This window comes from Pipistrellus hanaki, assembly GCF_964339955.1.
Source record: "Pipistrellus hanaki genome assembly, chromosome: 5".
In the NCBI taxonomy this organism is placed as follows: domain Eukaryota; kingdom Metazoa; phylum Chordata; class Mammalia; order Chiroptera; family Vespertilionidae; genus Pipistrellus; species Pipistrellus hanaki.
In genome coordinates, this window is record NC_140507.1 from 86,172,591 (window position 1) to 86,181,536 (window position 8,946).

An 8,946-nucleotide genomic window follows, 5' to 3' on the forward strand; every position below is an offset into this window, starting at 1 on the left:
GTCTTAGTAGAAATGAGGTAGAGAGCCCTGATAGTTTGTCATTCAGCAATAGATAAGTAGAACCATATATAGATTCAATAGCATTATTGAAAAAGAGAAGGAAAGGAATGATGGACACGGTATTCAAGACAATGATTGATTTAGAGTGGGAAGGAAAGCAGATGTGTTGAGATAGATACTGGTCAGATGTAGGTCATTGTCAAAGGTTGTGGCTTTTGTCTTGGGGGTGTCTTCGCAGTACTTACACAGTATTGAAAATGAATAATTAACAAAGAAAATCTTAATTTAAAATTAGATTATATGTGGATAAATGTGTTATAAATCAAGTATTGTAATTTATTCAATTATCCTTACTTGATATCCAATAAGAAAAATTGATCTGTATATAGGCAATTATATTATAGATTCTATAAAGTTCATATATCAAATATGAACTGTTTTTTTGTTGTTGTTTTGTTTTGTGTTTTGCGTTCACTGCCTTGCTTTAAGGTCTTTTTTATTAGTTATAATTACTTTCTCAAGGGAAATAAAATACACATTTAATCTCCTTATATTGCATTTGAAGAATGGTTTATAGGAAGTCAACTGATGAAATGTGTTGGCAGAATTTGATATATCTCTTTCTTGAAATTAATATTTGTTTTATCAGAGTTGTTAATCTTAGGGAAGATTAAATAATTATGTCTCTTCCACGAATAAGTCTAAATAAGATACACAGATTCAAAATGATGTATACTTACAATAAATCGCTGTAGCAAAAGCCTTTATAATAGCTTCAATAGTGTAGTGGCTCATTGAATTAAAAAAAAAAACACACGGATATTTCGTAAGAGCTAATTTTAAAAAGACAATCTTTATTTATTGTATAAATAAGACTGTGACAATAACATTTTTACAAAAACAAAACAAAAAACATGCTTCCAACAAACCAAATGTTTTTGTGGGTTTTTTTAAATTTAATCTTTGATATTTTATTAATTTCAGAGAGGGAGAGATAGAAACATCAATGTTGAGAGAGAATCATTGAGCGGCTGCCTTCTGCACACCCCCTACTGGGGATTGAACCTGTAACCAGGGCATATACCCTGACTGGGAATTGAACAGTCATCTGGTTCAAAGATAGACACTCAACCACTAAACCATGCTTGCCGGGCCAAAGCAAATGTTTTGAATTGTTGATGTTGTATTCAAGACAGATATGTATGTTTATGTGTGGATAGATACATAGATACATATACTTATCTAACAACTTTTTAAAATTTTAATTAAGGCTATTACACTTACACATATTTAGAGAAGTACACAAAATTTACAATTGTACAGCTTAATGAGTTTTCACAAGACATACAATATATCCCATATACTGACCGCATCCATCAAGAAAAATGTAACACTAACAGTATCAATCTGGACGTATCAATCATATCTCCTTGCAGTCATTATATTACCTCCTTCTCCAAAAAAACACTATATGATATCTCAAATTATAGCTGAGTTTTGCCAGTTTGGGGAATGTATTTCAGCAGAAGTATAGGCCTTTCTTTTTTAAAAATGTGTATGTGATATTTATCCATGACTCTGCATGTAGTATATGGTACACTTTCTTTTCCGTGAGGTTTTTCAATGTATATGTCTATCAACTGTACACATACACAGGCCGTCAATCTTGAGATACATCACCTTAACATAATCGGGGACTGAGCTGATCAGAAACGAGTTTTCCATCTGTAGAGGTTTGAATATTTAGTGTTTGCCTTTTCTAAGAGAGTGCTGTCTTTCATAGATCTCAACTCATCCTCAGGAGTTTATTAGTTTCCCTCCTTCTTGGGGGACCTTTAATTCAAAATCTGTCTTGGTAGCAGTGTGAGGCTACTGAGAACTCTGCTCAGCTTCTCAACCTCCCTGCTGGAACCTAAGAATTGCTAAGTACCTGAAGGAAAACAGAGGTAGGGGGGAGAGGGGCAGGGAAATCAAGCTCACCACTGTGTAACTTCCTTTCTTTATGAAATCTTGCATATTCCATTTCTTGTTACCTTAGCTATTCTACAATAAATGCCTTCTAATAGTTGTTATATACCTAGATTGTTCTCTCTAGCACATTAAGACATCACTTAGCCATCCTAACTACTTTGGGTAAGTGGATAGAGCATCAGCCTGCAGACTGAAGGGTCCCAGGTTTGATTCTGGTCAAGGGCATGTAACCTTGGTTGCGGGCACATCCCCAGCAGGAGGTGTGCAGGAGGCGACTGATTGATATTTCTCTCTCATCAATGTTTCTAACTCTCTCTCCCTCTCCCTCTGTGTAAAATAAATAAAAAAATAATAAATAAATAAATAAAAAGATCAATAAAATATATATATTTTTAAAAGACATAACTAGTGCAGGACTTCACTGATATGTTAGTCTATCTTAGCTGGAAGTGTTCTATGGTTGATAACCAAAATATCCCCTTCTTACCCACTCTACATTCTGTTTTTCTTTTAAAAATATATATATATTATTGTTTTTTTTACAGAGCGGAAGGAAGAGGGATAGAGAGTTAGAAACATTGACAAGAGAGAAATATCAATCAGCCACCTCCTGCACACTCTCTACTGATATGTGCCCGCAACCAGGGTACATGCCCTTGCCTGGAATCAAGCCTGGGACCCCTGAAACCGTAGGCTGACACTCTATTCACTGAGCCAAACCAGTTAGGGCCACATTCTCTTTTTCCTTATGCCTTGTTCCATATACTGTTCAGTGTGATTTCCTTCACAATTCTAGTATTTAATCTCTCATCCAAAAACCCTTATATGAAGCCTAGAAAGTAAAAACATAAACAATTCTAAATATTTGTTGAATAAATTGGCACACCCTACTGAATCCTCTCTCACTCCTTTTGCTGAAATACTCAAAGACCTTTATTCACCTGCAAACAAAATTTATCTTTCACCTTTGGTCTTTCAACATCTATACCTCCTTTCACAAGTGAAATCTCACTCTCCATACAATGACTGTTACCTTGCACCCATTTTAAGGGTGTTTCTTAAGATTTACTATAATTTTGTCCATGTTGCCATTCTATTTTCATTTCCAGTTAGATAATAAACATCTGCCATGAGTCACAAAATATTCTTTATTAGGAAACAGAATGTTAAGTTGCAAGTTTTATGGGAACAAAATTTTCTGTGGTCAGGATGTTTGTCATGATTTCTTAGTTTCATGACCATAAATTAAGTTCTATGTTTATTTAGTCCTTGGATATTGTATTCATAGGGGTCCATATGTATATTTCATTCCTCAATCCCTCCAGATGCATCAAGTAAATAATATTTTTAATGTTATTTTCACAGTTGTACTTTTTATGTTGATATTCAACTATCAAATAAACAGTACTAGTATTCCAGAAAAAAAAACAAAACACGTAGTTTACAAGCTTGTTTCATGGTACAGATGTTTAAGGAACAGTTTGAACATCAATTATCTTCAAGGTGCTGTGCTTCTGAAAGGTAAACCAGGAGATATACCTCCTGCCTTTAAGGGGTATAACTAGAGTGCAATTCCTATCAACTGACCAAGTACCTTGGCATTGATTCCAGATTTCTCTATCTCCATCAGTTGCCACCCAATTAACTATAAAGTTGAATATATTTTTTTAATTTCTTTATTGATTATGGTATCAGATAATTGTCTTCATCAACCTATTCCTATCCCAAACCCCTCCCCATGTATGTCCCCCCACCCCCCCACTCCCCTTCCCCCACACACACTCCTATATGCATGCACACAAGTCCTTTGGTTGATCTCACCTCCTTACCCCCACCCTCCCTCTGAGGTTTGACAGTCTGATCACTGCTTCTCTGTCTCCGGGTCTGTTTCTGTTTATCAATTTATGTTGTTCATTATTTCCCCTAGATGCATTAGATCATGTGTTACAAGAAATACCCTTAAAAGAACCGAAACTGAGACAAGCCATAATGGTTATGCTGAGAGGCAAAGGATCAGTCTGTAGTAAGTTCCTTTCTGGGCCAACAGTTCTTTTGAGTCCCAATTTTAATGTCAAACAGTTCCTTATGTGTACATGTCAGCCATGATATTTCAAATCTGGTTGGTGGACAAATGGTGGTGATGCCGGTCCGACCATCTCTGGTTTGGTTCTTGGCATCCTTCAGCGATGCACAGCTGCTGTCTGCTAGTATGGCAAGGCGTTGTCAGCATTTTCCATCTCTGGACTGTTTCTCTTCAGTCTTCATGGCTGGAGCAGTCCTGTCAATTCCTCTCTGTTGCAGGAATCCACATGGTCTCAGAGTTGTTTTCTGAAAATATACAAACATATTCTCTACCGAAAGTTAATAAAGGGATATTTTCTATAAATTTGACTTGGGATCCCTTTTCATTTTTTCCCCCCAAATGCTTTTCCTTTGGCTAGTTCTGACACCATGTATGTTTTTCATGGGTATCTTGCTGTTACCATTTCAAATGAAAGTTAATTTTCTAAAGTACAAATTTTCTAGATGTAATTTACTCACTGAATAATTTTATGAGCTAAATATTTCTCAGATGTATACCTTCTTTAGTAAGGCCTTCAGCATTTTGCTCTCCATAACTTGGCTCCTGCACATCTCACAAGCATCATGTCAGACACCTATTACTTTTTTATGTTATATTCAAGTTACAGAAAATACATTTTAGTTCCACAAGGATAACTAAGGCATTGCTCATATAGATTTTTCTCTTCTATTTCTTTTCCAGCCAATATTACCTGACTCTTTCTACTCACCAAATGTATGCTTTTAAATTCTACCTGAATACAATGCACAAAACTCAGTCATAATGTCTGCCAAATGTATAAACTATACCTGTTTGTAGATTTATCTCCATTATACTTTACTGCTGGAGCATCAAGGTCATCTTCGCATGCCCAGAAATGCTATTACTTTAAAATTAATGTATTACCCAATGCAAACTCAATATTATGTAATACTAACTCAAATCTAAAATGATCTCAATAAATATTTAACTTACCTTGTAATACTTGTTGCAAGTTTAATTTCCATTTAATAGAATAAAAGCAGAATTTTTGACAGTAGCAGTGGTTGCCCAAGATAATAAAATAACTCCCAAGTTTTAGTTGGAGTTTTAGTTGTCACCCTAAAACTGTATTCCCAGCTAAACTCTCCCTTAAAGAATAGTCTTAGATAAAAATACTCTGAATATTTTTAAAAAACAGAAGTCTTCCTTCTAGAAAACTTTAACTTGTTAACTGGGGGTTCCCTTTTTAATTACACAACCTGTAACTGGCGTGTACTCTTTCACTAGGACATGTCAGTATGTCACACCTGGAGGATGTAATTTCATATTATTATTTTTTTTATACTTAATTAAAATAAATGAAATATATATATTTTTGTTTATTTATATATAAAGCACAAAAGAAAATACAAAATTACAAACAAATAGAAAAGAATACCAACAAAAAAATGGAAACATCGAATTAAAAAATTATAAATTTTACAATTATAAAGATTACAAAAATATATACCGTCCCTCTCAGGGCACAACATATATTTCAAGGACGTATTCATACATCCTACCCATTTCTGATATTGTTTACGTTTGACATATTTATAGGTCCCGCTCAGTTAACAAGTTAATAAATGATTCATCAAAGTATTTATTTCACAAAGAAACATTTTTTCTAAAGGACCCGTATACCAAGGAGGTGATACACATGTGAGTAATTTCCAATAGGTCATCTGAATAAGGCACAAAACTATTGATATTGACTAACTTGCAGGTGAAAATCATAATAAAACTAAAATATTTGACAATAATATGGCAAGAGGTAGGATGCTGATGTGCTACACCATCCTAGGGTCTTGTATTAATTGATAGTAGATAGTTAACTGAGATTACATTTTGTTAAAATTTAATGGTAACTATCATAGAATATATGTAGAATGTTGATCTTCTGGACCAGCAAACGCAATATAAAATAATATAGAAAAACTTAACTGACTCAAAAAAACCATAGACAAGGAGAGGTAACTGCAAAACTTGTAATCAGATGTTAACCAACTTCCAAATGTATCTGTAAAAATAAGCTCAGTAATTAAAGATAGATTTTAGGTTGGGAAAACTCTATAAATGGAAATTTAATTTAATGCTAATTCTCCAGGAAGTACAGGGTCAGTGCATACCAAGAACCTCAAATTAATTTATTCTTTTAAACTAAATAATAGCACTTCTAGTAACTTATCCAACTTATCCAAAAGAAATAATTATAAATGTAATCAAAGAAATATACACATACAAAGACACATGTAACATACACACAAAGCAATATTCTAAAGTCATTAAAATAAAGTCTTAATATACAACATTATGTCATAATGCTATGCAAAAAAATATAGGTTACCAAAACCCTTTATACAATAAGCACTAAAATCTAAAAAAAATTTTCTTTTTGTTTTTCTCCTTTTATTAGTATACTACAGGCCCAGTGCACAAAGTCATGCATGGGTGGTGTCCTGGCCAGTAATTGGGGCCAATGGAGGGGATGACTGGCCAGGGGGAGGGTCATGGGGGTGCTGGCTAGATGGGGGGGAGAGTGTGGGATGCCAGTTAGCCAGAGTAGGGGAGAAGCTGTGCAAGGTTGGCTGTCTGGAAGGAGGGGCCACAGGAGGTTGGCCAGGGGAGGTTGGCTGTGGGAGCACACTGCCCACCAGTGGCCAGCTCCTGCATTGAGTGCCTGCCCCCTGGTGATCAGTGCACATCATAGAGACTGGTTGACTAGTTGTTCTGGTCATTCTGGTCGTTCAGTCATAATAGTCACTTAGGCTTTTTTATATATAGACTAGAGGTTCAGTACACAAAAAACACAGGGAGGTTCCTTCATCCTGGCATGCGCCCTATTGCAGTTCAGGAGCCCTCGGGAGATGTCCAACTGCCACAGAGGCAGCAGAGGCTTCTGCCAATGTTGCTGTGCTCACCAGCGGTGAGCCCAGCTTCTGGCTGAGCAGGAGTGCACTCACCACCAGGGGGCAGCTCCTGCATTGAGCATCTGCCCCCTGGTGGTCAGTGCATGTCATAGGACTGGTCGTTCCACTGTCGGGTTGAAACAGGCTCTCTGACATACCCCCAAGGGGTCCTGAATTTCCAGAGGGCATAGGCCAAGCCAAGGAACCCCACTAGTGCACGATCAATGCCAGGGAAGGATGCAGGAGGTTGGCCAGCCTGGGGAGGGATCACAGGAGAATTTTCAACTTTTTTTCCTTAGTATACTCTTCATATTTATGACCATGAAAAAAAAAAATCAGAAAATTTTGTTATTTTTCTGCAGAACTCAAACTGCACTTCAAACATATTTCATATGTAGTAAAATTTGTTTGATGCTAACACTGTCAAGAGAATTACATTTCTTTACAATTTTAATGTGCATATGAGCACGCATGTGTATATTTTACCTTACATGAATTTTTTAAATCCTCACCCAAGGATATGTTTTTATTGATTTTCAAAGAAAGAGGGAGAGAGAGAGAGGAACAATGATGTGAGAGAGAAAATTCAATTGGTTTCCTCCCACATGTGCCCCAATCAAGGATCAAACCCACAGCCCAGATATGTGCTCTGGTAGGGAATCAAGCTTGCAACCTTTTGGTACAAGTGACAATGTGCCTACCAACTGACCCAACCAGCTAAGTTACCTTATCCTACCTTATAAAAGAGTAACATGCAAATCAAACATCATTCCGCTCAAGCCATGCCCACTAACCCATCAGAGCGAGTATGCAAATTAACCCCAACCAAAATGGCTGCAGCCACAGAGGGCAGTTAAAGGCTTGGGTTTCCCGGGCAATGGAGGAAGCAAAGCTTTCTGCCTACCCTGGCTGGCCTAGGCCTCCACCCAAGGCTATAAAGTTTCAATTATAGAAGATACATAAAACCAAACAGAAATGGTGGCAGCCAGAATGAGCAGCCGGTTTGGCTCTGATCCAGGCTACAAAGTTTCAATTGTAGAAGATAAATAAATTCCAGATATCAGGGCCTCCACTTGGGTCCCCAGGGGGCATGGCTGGTCTGCAAACCACCACAGGCCTCTGGCCCAGGTCACCCCACACCCCAAGGGAAGCCCCACCCTGATCCAGGACATCCTTCAGGGTAAACCAGCTGGCCCCCACCCATGCACCAGGCTCTATCATATCTAATAAAAGTGTAATATGCAGATAGACCATCACTCCAACAAACAAGATTGCTGCTCCTGTGTGGTCAAAGATCTTGCCCCTATGTGGACATAAGATGGCCACCACAAGATCACCAGCAGGGGAGGACAGTTGGGAGGCATCAGGCCCGCTAGGGAGGGCAGTTGAGAAGGACCAGGTCTTCAAGGGAGGTGATCAACCCTGTAGGGGAGGGCAGTTAGGAGTGGCCAGGCTGGCAGAGGAGGGAAGTTGAGGGCAAGCTGGCTGGCAGGGGAGCAGGTAGACATCAATAAGGCTGGCATGGGAGTGGTTAGGGGGTGATCAGGCTGGCAGGCAGAAGTGGTTAGGGGCAATCAGGAAGGCAGGCAGGTAAGCTGTTGGGAGCCAGCAGTCCTGGATTGTGAGAGGGATGTCTGACTGCCCGTTTAGACCTGATCCCGGTGGGATCAGGCAGTCGGACATCCCTAGAGGCATCCTAGATTGGAGAAGGTGCAGGCTGAGCTGAGGGACATACCCCCACTACATGCACAAATTTCGTGCACTAGGCCTCTAGTATGAATTTATAAAAAGCTTGAGGTAGGTATTGTTATCATCATCCCGTATTCACAGAAAAGGAGACTGAAGGACAGAGAGATTACAATATGCTAGCTTGTAACTTTGCCGGCTACTTGTTTTATTAATTTTGTGTTTTCTGTGCCAGTTTCACAAAATACATAGAGACTACTGAGTTGTTTTCTAGTTTTGTAGATCAATTTCTGTAAG